This window comes from Drosophila suzukii, chromosome Y, assembly GCF_043229965.1.
Source record: "Drosophila suzukii chromosome Y, CBGP_Dsuzu_IsoJpt1.0, whole genome shotgun sequence".
NCBI classification, from domain to species: domain Eukaryota; kingdom Metazoa; phylum Arthropoda; class Insecta; order Diptera; family Drosophilidae; genus Drosophila; species Drosophila suzukii.
This window is the reverse complement of record NC_092085.1, coordinates 332,501-350,545: the sequence shown is the minus strand read 5'-3', so window position 1 is coordinate 350,545 and position 18,045 is coordinate 332,501. Positions and strand designations below refer to the sequence as shown.

The 18,045-nt window shown below is 35.9% G+C and overlaps 2 non-coding genes and 1 pseudogene across 2 annotated transcripts; all 3 read left to right on the top strand.

Moving 5' to 3' along the window:
• Window positions 1-4,954: 4,954 nt before the first annotated feature.
• LOC118878988 (small subunit ribosomal RNA) lies at window positions 4,955-6,949 on the top strand. Its single transcript, XR_005015488.1, has one exon. It is a non-coding gene; the product is annotated as a small subunit ribosomal RNA (ribosomal RNA).
• A 665-nt stretch (window positions 6,950-7,614) lies between these two features.
• On the top strand, window positions 7,615-7,793 carry LOC118878985 (5.8S ribosomal RNA). Its single transcript, XR_005015485.1, has one exon. It is a non-coding gene; the product is annotated as a 5.8S ribosomal RNA (ribosomal RNA).
• A 405-nt stretch (window positions 7,794-8,198) lies between these two features.
• On the top strand, window positions 8,199-14,451 carry LOC139353816 (large subunit ribosomal RNA; annotated as a pseudogene).
• The last annotated feature ends 3,594 nt before the right edge of the window (window positions 14,452-18,045 follow it).

Sequence of the window (18,045 nt, the reverse complement as noted above, 5' to 3'; positions counted from 1 at the left end):
GTTTGACTGGGGCGGTACATCTCTCAAATAATAACGGAGGTGTCCCAAGGCCAGCTCAGTGCGGACAGAAACCACACATAGAGCAAAAGGGCAAATGCTGACTTGATCTCGGTGTTCAGTACACACAGGGACAGCAAAAGCTCGGCCTATCGATCCTTTTGGTTTAAAGAGTTTTTAACAAGAGGTGTCAGAAAAGTTACCATAGGGATAACTGGCTTGTGGCGGCCAAGCGTTCATAGCGACGTCGCTTTTTGATCCTTCGATGTCGGCTCTTCCTATCATTGTGAAGCAAAATTCACCAAGCGTTGGATTGTTCACCCATGCAAGGGAACGTGAGCTGGGTTTAGACCGTCGTGAGACAGGTTAGTTTTACCCTACTAATGACAAAACGTTGTTGCGACAGCATTCCTGCGTAGTACGAGAGGAACCGCAGGTACGGACCAATGGCACAATACTTGTTCGAGCGAACAGTGGTATGACGCTACGTCCGTTGGATTATGCCTGAACGCCTCTAAGGTCGTATCCGTGCTGGACTGCAATGATAAATAAGGGGCAATTTGCATTGTATGGCTTCTAAACCATTTAAAGTTTATAATTTACTTTATAAACGACAATGGATGTGATGCCAATGTAATTTGTAACATAGTAAATTGGGAGGATCTTTGATCACCTGATGCCGCGCTAGTTACATATAAAAGCATTATTTAATACAATGACAAAGCCTAGAATCAATTGTAAACGACTTTTGTAACAGGCAAGGTGTTGTAAGTGGTTGAGCAGCTGCCATACTGCGATCCACTGAAGCTTATCCTTTGCTTGATGATTCGATAATAAAGATGTTGCAAGCGGCATAATAATTTATGCTTGCTTGCAACGGCGCGCCACTTTGTGGTTAGCAAAAGGTCTAGTAATATAAGAGACCTATAAAAAAATCAATATATTATTATAAATAAATATTGAACAAACAAAATGCATCGTCATCTTTATTAGTGACGCGATGATAAAGTGGCAAACATATTCCATGTATAAATATTCCTATGGTATTTTGATAATGCAAGTAAAGAGGACATATATAAAAGTAAGTATATGTTCCTCCAATGGTAGCAGCGGTTGGTTGGTTGGTGTCTGCTCCTCTTATTGTTCAAAACTTATGTTATGGTAGCAAGTCTGTATCGTCATATTATTAGTGACGCGAAAAATTAGTGGCAAACAATATTCGATGTATAAATATTCCTATGGTATTAATATTCAAATGAAGAGACCATTTAAATAAAGAGGACATATATAAAAGTAAGTATATGTTCCTCCAATGGTAGCAGCGGTTGGTTGGTTGGTGTCTGCTCCTCTTATTGTTCAAAACTTATGTTATGGTAGCAAGTCTGTATCGTCATATTATAAGTGACGCGAAAAATTAATGGCAAACATATTCGATGTATATAAATATTCCTATGGTATTCAAATTCAAGTAAAGAGACCATTAAAGTACAGAGAGAGGCCATATAATAAGTAAGTATATGTTCCTCCAATGGTAGCAGTGGTTGGTTGGTTGGTTGGTTGGCGGCTGCTCCTCTTATTGTTCAAAACTTATGTTATGGTAGCAAGTCTGTATCGTCATATTATAAGTGACGCGAAAAATTAGTGGCAAACATATTCGATGTATAAATATTCCTATGGTATTGAAATTCAAATAAAGAGACCATTAAAATAAAGAGGACATATATAAAAGTAAGTAATGGTAGCGGCGGTTGGTTGGTTGGCGGCTGCTCTTATTGTTCAAAACTTATGTTATCAATATGAGTTTGGCAATACAATAAAGAAGACCAATCTAATCCATATAAGACTAAATGGATTATATGGATATGCTTAGGAAACCCATATATTAATAAAAAAAAATTTATGTATAGAAAATTATACATATATGTATTTATATAAATGAATCGTATGGATATGGCTTATAGTAGATATAATACCTTTAAGGCATATTAATGTATAATATAGTAAATATATATACGTTGAAATATAAATGCATTTTTATATATATGGCAGCATATAAGTGTCATATGAAAAATAATAGAGTTTACCCATATATCACTGAAATGAGATATATAAACCTAGTGAGGGGCGGCACTAGTGAATGAATCGTATAGATATGGCTTACAGGTATAATACCTATATGTCATAATATGGTTTAATATTATAAATATACATTGAAATATGAATGAATTGTATAGATATGGCTTTTAAATGCCATATGCATAAGAATAAATAGAATGATTAACACTTATATCACTGAAATAAGATATAAAAACCTAGTGAAGGGTGGCACTAGTACTGTAAACATGATTTTGGCAGAGCTCGGGGTAAAAAACTACTATAGGGAGGTGGTCGTTGGCGGGCCCCTCCTCGTATTGGTCAAAACCTATGTTATACATATGAGGTTGTCAATACTATAAAGAACGCCAAGCATATCCATATAAATGTATGGATATGCATACAAATCCATACAAAAGTGAAAAAAAAATAATGTATTGAAAAATATACATATATTTATATAAGTGAATCGTATGGATATGTCTTATAGGTATAATACCTATAAGGCATAACAATGTATAATCTAGCAAATATACATCGAAATATGCAGGAATTGTATAGATATGGCATATAAATGCCATATACATAAGAATAAATTGTATATCAATGCAATAAGATATATAAACCTAGTGAGGGGCGGCACTAGTAAATGAATCGTATGGATATGGCTTATAGGTATAATACCTATAAGGCATAATAATGTATAATATAATAAATATACATTAAAACATGATTGAATTATATAGATATGGCATATAAATGCCATATACTTAAGAATAAATGGTAAAATTTACCCGTATATCACTTAAACACGATATATAAACCTAGTGAGGGTGACGCTAGTACTGTAAACATGCTTTTGGAAGATAATGGGTCCAAAAACTACTATAGGGAGGTGGTCGTTGGCGGGCCCCTCCTCGTATTGGTCAAAACCTATGTTATGCATATAAGTTTGTCAATACTATTAAGACCGCCAAGCATATCCATATAAATGTATGGATATGCATAAAAATCCATACAAAAGTGAAAAAAAATAATGTATTGAAAAATATACATATATTTATATAAGTGAATCGTATGGATATGGCTTATAGGTATAATACCTATAAGGCATAACAATGTATAATCTAGCAAGTATACATCGAAATATGAAGGAATTGTATAGATATGGCATATAAATGCCATATAAATAAGAATAAATTGTATATCAATGCAATAAGATATATAAACCTAGTGAGGGGCGGCACTAGTAAATGAATCGTATGGATATGGCTTATAGGTATAATACCTATAAGGCATAATAATGTATAATATAATAAATATACATTAAAATATGATTGAATTATATAGATATGGCATATAATTGCCATATACTTAAGAATACATGGTAAAATTTACCTGTGTATCACTGAAACACGATATATAAACCTAGTGAGGGTGACGCTAGTACTGTAAACATGCTTTTAGAAGATCATGGGTCCAAAAACTACTATAGGGAGGTGGTCGTTGGCGGGCCCCTCCTCGTATTGGTCAAAACTTATGTTATGCGTATGCATATGATTTTGTCAATACTATAAAGAAAACTTGTTTTGTACATACAAAACTAAATGAATTATATGGATATTGAAAAATAAATGGCATTATATCCATATAATGAAAATATACTTGTATTCTCTTATTATAAGAGAGAATACCATATGGGTGGTTGGCAAAGAGAATTGAAAATACCCGAATTGAAGATATTGGGTTCAAAAACTACTATAGGGTGGTGTAGCAAATAAAGTTAAGACCATATATCCATATAATGGATATACACATGTATTCTCTTATTATAAGAAAGAATACCATATGGTTGGTTGGTAAAGATAATTGAAAATACCCGAATTGAAGATTACGGGTTCAAAAACTATTATATGGTGATGTAGCAAATAAAATGAAGATGATATATCCATATAATGGAATTATATGTGTATTCTCTTATTATAAGAGAGAGTTTCAAATGGTTTGGTGGCAAAGACAATTGAAAATACCCGAATTAAAGATAATGGGTCCAAAAACTACTATAGGATGGTCAATGGGCCGGCCATCTCCTATTGACAATAGTCGGTAGATAAGATATTATCCGTCAAATTTGTTTCTGTGTTCATTTATGAATATGGGACTTGGCTCCGCGGTTAATATTTTAAGCCCAAGATAATAAAGTCGAAACAAAGGCCAAGTGTTTCTATTATACATAGAATAACAAATTGTTTCCCAATTTTATCGTTAATTAATCCTATTTAAAACAAAAAGAGGCAGGATTGCTAGATATACATTGTAAATGTATATTTGACCTTTCTGCCTCTATCTTAACTATTTAATATTAGTTTACACAAAAAAAGGCGTAAAAGCGAATTATAAATATATTTTATTATTAAAGTACATATCATATATGCGCTCGGTTTTATATTATATATTACCAAAGAGTCTATATGAATATATACAGATAAATTTTAAATTTATCATCAAAATACAAATGATTTAACTCAATATTATATATTGGTTAAACAAAAATTGTACATGTGTGGATACAATAATGACGTATGTCGAACAAAAATGATATTTTAGAATGAAATATGCATATATAAAGAAAATATTATTACATATTACAAAATATTGTGTTTTAAAGAAGATAAGATATTTCTTTTTTTTAAACATCAATAATTAAAAAACTTGTTATTATTAGTGGCGAAACAAGTATATATTGAAAACAAACATATACGAATGCTATATAAAAATGGCCGTATTCGATAGAAAACAATCTATAAAATTTATATTGCTAATTTCTATTCAAAAATATGAATGAAATATGAATAAAAACATTATTCTGGTTGATCCTGCCAGTAGTTATATGCTTGTCTCAAAGATTAAGCCATGCATGTCTAAGTACACACGAATTAAAAGTGAAACCGCAAAAGGCTCATTATATCAGTTATGGTTCCTTAGATCGTTAACAGTTACTTGGATAACTGTGGTAATTCTAGAGCTAATACATGCAATTAAAACATGAACCTTATGGGACATGTGCTTTTATTAGGCTAAAACCAAGCGATCGCAAGATCGTTATATTGGTTGAACTCTAGATAACATGCAGATCGTATGGTCTTGTACCGACGACAGATCTTTCAAATGTCTGCCCTATCAACTTTTGATGGTAGTATCTAGGACTACCATGGTTGCAACGGGTAACGGGGAATCAGGGTTCGATTCCGGAGAGGGAGCCTGAGAAACGGCTACCACATCTAAGGAAGGCAGCAGGCGCGTAAATTACCCACTCCCAGCTCGGGGAGGTAGTGACGAAAAATAACAATACAGGACTCATATCCGAGGCCCTGTAATTGGAATGAGTACACTTTAAATCCTTTAACAAGGACCAATTGGAGGGCAAGTCTGGTGCCAGCAGCCGCGGTAATTCCAGCTCCAATAGCGTATATTAAAGTTGTTGCGGTTAAAACGTTCGTAGTTGAACTTGTGCTTCATACGGGTAGTACAACTTACAATTGTGGTTAGTACTATACCTTTATGTATGTAAGCGTATTACCGGTGGAGTTCTTACATGTGCTTAGATACTTGTATTTTTTCATATGTTCCTCCTATTTAAAAACCTGCATTAGTGCTCTTAAACGAGTGTTATTGTGGGCCGGTACAATTACTTTGAACAAATTAGAGTGCTTAAAGCAGGCTTCAAATGCCTGAATATTCTGTGCATGGGATAATGAAATAAGACCTCTGTTCTGCTTTCATTGGTTTTCAGATCAAGAGGTAATGATTAATAGAAGCAGTTTGGGGGCATTAGTATTACGACGCGAGAGGTGAAATTCTTGGACCGTCGTAAGACTAACTTAAGCGAAAGCATTTGCCAAAGATGTTTTCATTAATCAAGAACGAAAGTTAGAGGTTCGAAGGCGATCAGATACCGCCCTAGTTCTAACCATAAACGATGCCAGCTAGCAATTGGGTGTAGCTACTTTTATGGCTCTCTCAGTCGCTTCCCGGGAAACCAAAGCTTTTGGGCTCCGGGGGAAGTATGGTTGCAAAGCTGAAACTTAAAGGAATTGACGGAAGGGCACCACCAGGAGTGGAGCCTGCGGCTTAATTTGACTCAACACGGGAAAACTTACCAGGTCCGAACATAAGTGTGTAAGACAGATTGATAGCTCTTTCTCGAATCTATGGGTGGTGGTGCATGGCCGTTCTTAGTTCGTGGAGTGATTTGTCTGGTTAATTCCGATAACGAACGAGACTCAAATATATTAAATAGATATCTTCAGGATTATGGTGTTGAAGCTTATATAGCCTTCATTCATGGTGGCAGTAAAATGTTTATTGTGTTTGAATGTGTTTATATAAGTGGAGCCGTACCTGTTGGTTTGTCCCATTATAAGGACACTAGCTTCTTAAATGGACAAATTGCGTCTAGCAATAATGAGATTGAGCAATAACAGGTCTGTGATGCCCTTAGATGTCCTGGGCTGCACGCGCGCTACAATGAAAGTATCAACGTGTATTTCCTAGACCGAGAGGTCCGGGTAAACCGCTGAACCACTTTCATGCTTGGGATTGTGAACTGAAACTGTTCACATGAACTTGGAATTCCCAGTAAGTGTGAGTCATTAACTCGCATTGATTACGTCCCTGCCCTTTGTACACACCGCCCGTCGCTACTACCGATTGAATTATTTAGTGAGGTCTCCGGACGTGATCACTGTGACGCCTTGTGTGTTACGGTTGTTTCGCAAAAGTTGACCGAACTTGATTATTTAGAGGAAGTAAAAGTCGTAACAAGGTTTCCGTAGGTGAACCTGCGGAAGGATCATTATTGTTTAATATCCTTACCGTTAATAAAAAAATTTGTTTTTATTATAATAACATTATTATAGTAATACAAATAAAATATTAAATTGCCAAAAATATGATCTATATATATAGATCAAATACAATTTCGAAAAAGCAAGTCGAAATATAATAATTGTAATAAGAAATATATAATATATAAATATATTATTGCAATAAATAAGAGAAATAAATAAGCAAGAAAGCGAAAGCAAACAAATAACAAATTCGAACAAGCAAATCGAAATTATTTGATATTATTATTATATTGTATATTAAATGCAATTAATAAAACACTGTGTGTATATGGACCATAATATACACGCGTTGCGATATGTATTGTTCATCTCAGTTATGCGCATACATTGGATAATGCAACAACCTAAAATGTACAATGTTGTACCTGATTAATACAGGTTAATGTTTTATATAAATTTCAATATATATCGCTAAAAAGTATTTAATACCGTAAATGCCATTAAAAAAATACTTGATATATTATTGGTTATATGAAACTAAGACATTTCGCAGCATTCGTTTTAGGTATAAAAATAAATTTATTGAAGGAATTGATATATGCCAGTAAAATGGTGTATTTTTAATTTCTTTCAATAAAAACATATATGACAAAATTAACAAACCAATATATAAAACTCTAAGCGGTGGATCACTCGGCTCATGGGTCGATGAAGAACGCAGCAAACTGTGCGTCATCGTGTGAACTGCAGGACACATGAACATCGACATTTTGAACGCATATCGCAGTCCATGCTGTTATGTACTTTAATTAATTTTATAGTGCTGCTTGGACTACATATGGTTGAGGGTTGTAAGACTATGCTAATTAAGTTGTTTATACAAATTTTATAATGAAATTTTATAAGCATATGGTATATTATTGGATAATAATAATTTAATTATTTTATTCATAATATTAACAAATATATGAAAAACATTATCTCACATTAGTAAATTAATTTGAATGTGAAAAACGAAGAGAAATATTTTCTTTTTCAATCAAATAATACTGAGAAATGTCTAGCATAAAAAATTTATCTAGAATTGTCTCTTATTAACGATTAGAAAATAGAAAGCCGTTGACTATATTATTATTCTTCGTTGATTCGTTAGACCAAACAAATGCCATACAAATATATATATATATAAATATAACGAATTTAATAAAATGTTTTATCATTATATATAAAGAATTAATTGCAAATAAAAGTTATACACAACCTCAACTCATATGGGACTACCCCCTGAATTTAAGCATATTAATTAGGGGAGGAAAAGAAACTAACCAGGATTTTCTTAGTAGCGGCGAGCGAAAAGAAATCAGTTCAGCACTAAGTCACTTTGTCTATATGGCAAATGTGAGATGCAGTGTATGGAGCGTCAATATTCTAGTATGAGAAATTAACGATTTAAGTCCTTCTTAAATGAGGCCATTTACCCATAGAGGGTGCCAGGCCCGTATAACGTTAATGATTACTAGATGATGTTTCCAAAGAGTCGTGTTGCTTGATAGTGCAGCACTAAGTGGGTGGTAAACTCCATCTAAAACTAAATATAACCATGAGACCGATAGTAAACAAGTACCGTGAGGGAAAGTTGAAAAGAACTCTGAATAGAGAGTTAAACAGTACGTGAAACTGCTTAGAGGTTGAGCCCGATGAACCTGAATATCCGTTATGGAAAATTCATCATTAAAATTGTAATATTTAAACAATATTATGATAATAGTGTGCATTTTTTCCATATAAGGACATTGTAATCTATTAGCATACAAAATTTATCATAAAATATAACTTATAGTTTATTCAAATTAATTTGCTTGCATTTTAACACAGAATAAATGTTATTAATTTGATAAAGTGCTGATAGATTTATATGAATACAGTGCGTTAATTTTTCGGAATTATATAATGGCATAATTATCATTGATTTTTGTGTTTATTATATGCACTTGTATGATTAACAATGCGAAAGATTCAGGATACCTTCGGGACCCGTCTTGAAACACGGACCAAGGAGTCTAACATATGTGCAAGTTATTGGGATATAAACCTAATAGCGTAATTAACTTGACTAATAATGGGATTAGTTTTTTAACTATTTATAGCTAATTAACACAATCCCGGGGCGTTCTATATAGTTATGTATAATGATATTTATATTATTTATGCCTCTAACTGGAACGTACCTTGAGCATATATGCTGTGACCCGAAAGATGGTGAACTATACTTGATCAGGTTGAAGTCAGGGGAAACCCTGATGGAAGACCGAAACAGTTCTGACGTGCAAATCGATTGTCAGAATTGAGTATAGGGGCGAAAGACCAATCGAACCATCTAGTAGCTGGTTCCTTCCGAAGTTTCCCTCAGGATAGCTGGTGCATTTTAATGTTATATAAAATAATCTTATCTGGTAAAGCGAATGATTAGAGGCCTTAGGGTCGAAACGATCTTAACCTATTCTCAAACTTTAAATGGGTAAGAACCTTAACTTTCTTGATATGAAGTTCAAGGTTATGATATAATGTGCCCAGTGGGCCACTTTTGGTAAGCAGAACTGGCGCTGTGGGATGAACCAAACGTAATGTTACGGTGCCCAAATTAACAACTCATGCAGATACCATGAAAGGCGTTGGTTGCTTAAAACAGCAGGACGGTGATCATGGAAGTCGAAATCCGCTAAGGAGTGTGTAACAACTCACCTGCCGAAGCAACTAGCCCTTAAAATGGATGGCGCTTAAGTTGTATACCTATACATTACCGCTAAAGTAGATGATTTATATTACTTGTGATATAAATTTTGAAACTTTAGTGAGTAGGAAGGTACAATGGTATGCGTAGAAGTGTTTGGCGCAAGCCTGCATGGAGCTGCCATTGGTACAGATCTTGGTGGTAGTAGCAAATAATCGAATGAGACCTTGGAGGACTGAAGTGGAGAAGGGTTTCGTGTGAACAGTGGTTGATCACGAGTTAGTCGGTCCTAAGTTCAAGGCGAAAGCCGAAAATTTTCAAGTAAAACACAAATGCCATACAAATATATTATATTATATAAATCAAGCTAATTAATATACTTGAATAATTTTGAACGAAAGGGAATACGGTTCCAATTCCGTAACCTGTTGAGTATCCGTTTGTTATTAAATATGGGCCTCGTGCTCATCCTGGCAACAGGAACGACCATAAAGAAGCCGTCGAGAGATATCGGAAGAGTTTTCTTTTCTGTTTTATAGCCGTACTACCATGGAAGTCTTTCGCAGAGAGATATGGTAGATGGGCTAGAAGAGCATGACATATACTGTTGTGTCGATATTTTCTCCTCGGACCTTGAAAATTTATGGTGGGGACACGCAAACTTCTCAACAGGCCGTACCAATATCCGCAGCTGGTCTCCAAGGTGAAGAGTCTCTAGTCGATAGAATAATGTAGGTAAGGGAAGTCGGCAAATTAGATCCGTAACTTCGGGATAAGGATTGGCTCTGAAGATTGAGATAGTCGGGCTTGATTGGGAAACAATAACATGGTTTATGTGCTCGTTCTGGGTAAATAGAGTGTCTGGCATTTATGTTGGTCACTTGTTCCCCGGATAGTTTAGTTACGTAGCCAATTGTGGAACTTTCTTGCTAAAATTTTTAAGAATACTAATTGGGTTAAACCAATTAGTTCTTATTAATTATAACGATTATCAATTAACAATCAATTCAGAACTGGCACGGACTTGGGGAATCCGACTGTCTAATTAAAACAAAGCATTGTGATGGCCCTAGCGGGTGTTGACACAATGTGATTTCTGCCCAGTGCTCTGAATGTCAAAGTGAAGAAATTCAAGTAAGCGCGGGTCAACGGCGGGAGTAACTATGACTCTCTTAAATGAACCTAATTCTATGGTGCGGTAAATTACCTCGCTTTATCCGACTGGCCAGAACCATCTTCATTCCGAAGACGGGGACGGCAATGCGACCGCAAGACTTTCGTCCAATATCGGTGCCATCAGTATTGGTAAGACAGCTAAATGCAATATTGGCAACCCGGTTGACCTCATCAGTTGATTGGGACCCGCGTCAGCGGGGCTTCTTACCTACAGACGGATGCGCCGATAATGCGACGATAGTCGACTTAGTCCTGAGGAGTAGCCACAAAAGCTATAGATCTTGCTACATAGCCAATCTGGATGTAAGCAAGGCATTTGACTCTTTGTCACATGCATCTATATATAACACCCTAAAAGCTTATGGCGCACCAAAGGACTTCGTCGACTACGTACAAAGTTCGTACGAGGTTGGTGGTACTAGTCTCTGCGGAGAAGGTTGGAGTTCAGAGGAATTCGTCCCTGCGAGAGGAGTGAAGCAGGGTGACCCTTTGTCTCCTATTCTATTTAATCTGGTCATTGACCGGTTACTTAGAGCCTACCCCAAAGAAATTGGTACCAAGGTTGGAACTGCCATGACAAACGCGGCCGCGTTTGCAGACGATTTGGTCCTTTTTGCGGAAACTCGAATGGGGCTTCAACAACTGCTTGACAAGACAGTTAGCTATCTGGCTACTGTTGGACTCACCCTTAATGCTGACAAGTGTTTCACTATCGGTATTAAGGGTCAGCCGAAACAGAAGTGTACTGTGTTAGATCCACATACCTTCCGAGTCGGCTTGAACGGGTGTCCGGCATTGAAGCGAACTAACGAGTGGAAGTATTTAGGCATCATTTTTAATGCAAACGGGAGGGTCAAGTGCAACCCAGCCGAGGACATTGGTCCAAAGCTACAAAGGTTGTCACAAGCCCCTCTTAAGCCTCAACAGAAGATATTTGCCCTTCGAACCGTCCTTATCCCACAACTCTATCACAAGCTAACCCTTGGGAGTGTGACGATAGGTGTGTTACGAAAATCCGACAAATTGATACGATTCTATGTGCGTAAATGGCTAGATTTACCACCGGATGTGCCAATAGCATTCGTTCACGCCCCCCCAAAGTGTGGGGGACTCGGGATTCCATCACTAAGATGGATGGCTCCGATGCTTCGTCTAAGACGATTGAGCAATATAAAATGGCCTCACTTCGAGCAATCCGAAGTGGCCAGCTCTTTCATCGAAGACGAAATGCAAAGGGCCCGAGTTAGGTTGCTAGCGGAACAAAATGAAATGCTAACACGTCCGGCAATAGAAGAGTATTGGGCAAATAGATTGTTCGTGTCTGTTGATGGCCACGGTCTCCGTGAAGCGGGCCATTATGGTCCACAACACGGATGGGTTAGTCAACCCACGCGTTTGCTAACAGGGAAGGAATATAGAGACGGAATTAAACTGCGGATAAATGCCCTACCCACGAAGTCTCGTACTACGAGGGGAAGGCACGAATTGGATCGACAGTGTCGTGCAGGATGTGATGCTCCCGAAACATCAAACCACATCATGCAAAAATGCTATCGCTCGCATGGGAGGCGGGTAGCTAGACACAACTGCGTAGTAAATCGAATCAAGCGGGGACTTGAGGAGAGAGGCTGCGTGGTCATTGTTGAGCCAAGTCTGCAGGGCGAATCCGGCCTCAATAAACCCGACCTGGTGGTACTCCGACCAAATCACATTGATGTGATCGACATTCAGGTGACAAATGACGGACACTCTTTGGACGATGCGCACCAGCGCAAAATCCAAAGATACGATACCCCGGACATAAGACGCGAATTGCGGCGCAAATTCGTAGCGACAGGTGATATTGAGTTTCATTCTGCCACTATTAACTGGCGGGGGATCTGGAGTGGTCAATCCGTAAAACGGTTGATTGCGAAGGGCCTTCTTAATAAATATGATAGCCATATCATAAGTATACAGGTAATAAGAGGAAGTCTTGGCTGTTTTAGACAGTTCATGTATTATGGTGGATACTCAAGAGGCTGGACGTAGCTTATGCCTTGGTTCAAATATAAATGCCGGCTGCCTTGGCAAAACATCAAATAAGGCATAAACATCGCACAACAACAACATATAAGGATGGTTTTAGTACGTATGCGTTGTGGAACCCTCAAAGTGAAGAAGGTTCAGATAGAGCAATGAATCGTGCATGCTAGACAAACTGTGACCACACAAGGTGATGGCAGACCTAGTATCTTTCGAAGATTTCCATGCCTTAGCGATCAAAAAAAAAAAAAAAAAAAAAATAGCCAAATGCCTCGTCATCTAATTAGTGACGCGCATGAATGGATTAACGAGATTCCTACTGTCCCTATCTACTATCTAGCGAAACCACAGCCAAGGGAACGGGCTTGGAATAATTAGCGGGGAAAGAAGACCCTTTTGAGCTTGACTCTAATCTGGCAGTGTAAGGAGACATAAGAGGTGTAGAATAAGTGGGAGATATTAGACTTCGGTTTGGTATCGCCAATGAAATACCACTACTCTTATTGTTTCCTTACTTACTTGATTAAATGGAACGTGTATCATTTCCTAGCCATTATACGGATATATTTATTATATCTTATGGTATTGGGTTTTGATGCAAGCTTCTTGATCAAAGTATCACGAGTTTGTTATATAATCGCAAACAAATTCTTTAATAAAACGGTGCATTTATGTATTTTTGATTTGAAAATTTGGTATAACTCCAATTACTCAGGTATGATCCAATTCAAGGACATTGCCAGGTAGGGAGTTTGACTGGGGCGGTACATCTCTCAAATAATAACGGAGGTGTCCCAAGGCCAGCTCAGTGCGGACAGAAACCACACATAGAGCAAAAGGGCAAATGCTGACTTGATCTCGGTGTTCAGTACACACAGGGACAGCAAAAGCTCGGCCTATCGATCCTTTTGGTTTAAAGAGTTTTTAACAAGAGGTGTCAGAAAAGTTACCATAGGGATAACTGGCTTGTGGCGGCCAAGCGTTCATAGCGACGTCGCTTTTTGATCCTTCGATGTCGGCTCTTCCTATCATTGTGAAGCAAAATTCACCAAGCGTTGGATTGTTCACCCATGCAAGGGAACGTGAGCTGGGTTTAGACCGTCGTGAGACAGGTTAGTTTTACCCTACTAATGACAAAACGTTGTTGCGACAGCATTCCTGCGTAGTACGAGAGGAACCGCAGGTACGGACCAATGGCACAATACTTGTTCGAGCGAACAGTGGTATGACGCTACGTCCGTTGGATTATGCCTGAACGCCTCTAAGGTCGTATCCGTGCTGGACTGCAATGATAAATAAGGGGCAATTTGCATTGTATGGCTTCTAAACCATTTAAAGTTTATAATTTACTTTATAAACGACAATGGATGTGATGCCAATGTAATTTGTAACATAGTAAATTGGGAGGATCTTTGATCACCTGATGCCGCGCTAGTTACATATAAAAGCATTATTTAATACAATGACAAAGCCTAGAATCAATTGTAAACGACTTTTGTAACAGGCAAGGTGTTGTAAGTGGTTGAGCAGCTGCCATACTGCGATCCACTGAAGCTTATCCTTTGCTTGATGATTCGATAATAAAGATGTTGCAAGCGGCATAATAATTTATGCTTGCTTGCAACGGCGCGCCACTTTGTGGTTAGCAAAAGGTCTAGTAATATAAGAGACCTATAAAAAAATCAATATATTATTATAAATAAATATTGAACAAACAAAATGCATCGTCATCTTTATTAGTGACGCGATGATAAAGTGGCAAACATATTCCATGTATAAATATTCCTATGGTATTTTGATAATGCAAGTAAAGAGGACATATATAAAAGTAAGTATATGTTCCTCCAATGGTAGCAGCGGTTGGTTGGTTGGTGTCTGCTCCTCTTATTGTTCAAAACTTATGTTATGGTAGCAAGTCTGTATCGTCATATTATTAGTGACGCGAAAAATTAGTGGCAAACAATATTCGATGTATAAATATTCCTATGGTATTAATATTCAAATGAAGAGACCATTTAAATAAAGAGGACATATATAAAAGTAAGTATATGTTCCTCCAATGGTAGCAGCGGTTGGTTGGTTGGTGTCTGCTCCTCTTATTGTTCAAAACTTATGTTATGGTAGCAAGTCTGTATCGTCATATTATAAGTGACGCGAAAAATTAATGGCAAACATATTCGATGTATATAAATATTCCTATGGTATTCAAATTCAAGTAAAGAGACCATTAAAGTACAGAGAGAGGCCATATAATAAGTAAGTATATGTTCCTCCAATGGTAGCAGTGGTTGGTTGGTTGGTTGGTTGGTTGGTTGGCGGCTGCTCCTCTTATTGTTCAAAACTTATGTTATGGTAGCAAGTCTGTATCGTCATATTATAAGTGACGCGAAAAATTAGTGGCAAACATATTCGATGTATAAATATTCCTATGGTATTGAAATTCAAATAAAGAGACCATTAAAATAAAGAGGACATATATAAAAGTAAGTAATGGTAGCGGCGGTTGGTTGGTTGGCGGCTGCTCTTATTGTTCAAAACTTATGTTATCAATATGAGTTTGGCAATACAATAAAGAAGACCAATCTAATCCATATAAGACTAAATGGATTATATGGATATGCTTAGGAAACCCATATATTAATAAAAAAAAATTTATGTATAGAAAATTATACATATATGTATTTATATAAATGAATCGTATGGATATGGCTTATAGTAGATATAATACCTTTAAGGCATATTAATGTATAATATAGTAAATATATATACGTTGAAATATAAATGCATTTTTATATATATGGCAGCATATAAGTGTCATATGAAAAATAATAGAGTTTACCCATATATCACTGAAATGAGATATATAAACCTAGTGAGGGGCGGCACTAGTGAATGAATCGTATAGATATGGCTTACAGGTATAATACCTATATGTCATAATATGGTTTAATATTATAAATATACATTGAAATATGAATGAATTGTATAGATATGGCTTTTAAATGCCATATGCATAAGAATAAATAGAATGATTAACACTTATATCACTGAAATAAGATATAAAAACCTAGTGAAGGGTGGCACTAGTACTGTAAACATGATTTTGGCAGAGCTCGGGGTAAAAAACTACTATAGGGAGGTGGTCGTTGGCGGGCCCCTCCTCGTATTGGTCAAAACCTATGTTATACATATGAGGTTGTCAATACTATAAAGAACGCCAAGCATATCCATATAAATGTATGGATATGCATACAAATCCATACAAAAGTGAAAAAAAAATAATGTATTGAAAAATATACATATATTTATATAAGTGAATCGTATGGATATGTCTTATAGGTATAATACCTATAAGGCATAACAATGTATAATCTAGCAAATATACATCGAAATATGCAGGAATTGTATAGATATGGCATATAAATGCCATATACATAAGAATAAATTGTATATCAATGCAATAAGATATATAAACCTAGTGAGGGGCGGCACTAGTAAATGAATCGTATGGATATGGCTTATAGGTATAATACCTATAAGGCATAATAATGTATAATATAATAAATATACATTAAAACATGATTGAATTATATAGATATGGCATATAAATGCCATATACTTAAGAATAAATGGTAAAATTTACCCGTATATCACTGAAACACGATATATAAACCTAGTGAGGGTGACACTAGTACTGTAAACATGCTTTTAGAAGATCATGGGTCCAAAAACTACTATAGGGAGGTGGTCGTTGGCGGGCCCCTCCTCGTATTGGTCAAAACCTATGTTATGCATATAAGTTTGTCAATACTATTAAGACCGCCAAGCATATCCATATAAATGTATGGATATGCATAAAAATCCATACAAAAGTGAAAAAAAATAATGTATTGAAAAATATACATATATTTATATAAGTGAATCGTATGGATATGGCTTATAGGTATAATACCTATAAGGCATAACAATGTATAATCTAGCAAGTATACATCGAAATATGAAGGAATTGTATAGATATGGCATATAAATGCCATATAAATAAGAATAAATTGTATATCAATGCAATAAGATATATAAACCTAGTGAGGGGCGGCACTAGTAAATGAATCGTATGGATATGGCTTATAGGTATAATACCTATAAGGCATAATAATGTATAATATAATAAATATACATTAAAATATGATTGAATTATATAGATATGGCATATAAATGCCATATACTTAAGAATAAATGGTAAAATTTACCCGTATATCACTGAAACACGATATATAAACCTAGTGAGGGTGACACTAGTACTGTAAACATGCTTTTAGAAGAGCATGGGTCCAAAAACTACTATAGGGAGGTGGTCGTTGGCGGGCCCCTCCTCGTATTGGTCAAAACTTATGTTATGCGTATGCATATGATTTTGTCAATACTATAAAGAAAACTTGTTTTGTACATACAAAACTAAATGAATTATATGGATATTGAAAAATAAATGGGTGGTTGGCAAAGAGAATTGAAAATACCCGAATTGAAGATATTGGGTTCAAAAACTACTATAGGGTGGTGTAGCAAATAAAGTTAAGACCATATATCCATATAATGGATATACACATGTATTCTCTTATTATAAGAAAGAATACCATATGGTTGGTTGGTAAAGATAATTGAAAATACCCGAATTGAAGATTACGGGTTCAAAAACTATTATATGGTGATGTAGCAAATAAAATGAAGATGATATATCCATATAATGGAAATATATGTGTATTCACTTATTATAAGAGAGAGTTTCAAATGGTTTGGTGGCAAAGACAATTGAAAATACCCGAATTAAAGATAATGGGTCCAAAAACTACTATAGGATGGTCAATGGGCCGGCCATCTCCTATTGACAATAGTCGGTAGATAAGATATTATCCGTCAAATTTGTTTCTGTGTTCATTTATGAATATGGGACTTGGCTCCGCGGTTAATATTTTAAGCCCAAGATAATAAAGTCGAAACAAAGGCCAAGTGTTTCTATTATACATAGAATAACAAATTGTTTCCCAATTTTATCGTTAATTAATCCTATTTAAAACAAAAAGAGGCAGGATTGCTAGATATACATTGTAAATGTATATTTGACCTTTCTGCCTCTATCTTAACTATTTAATATTAGTTTACACAAAAAAAGGCGTA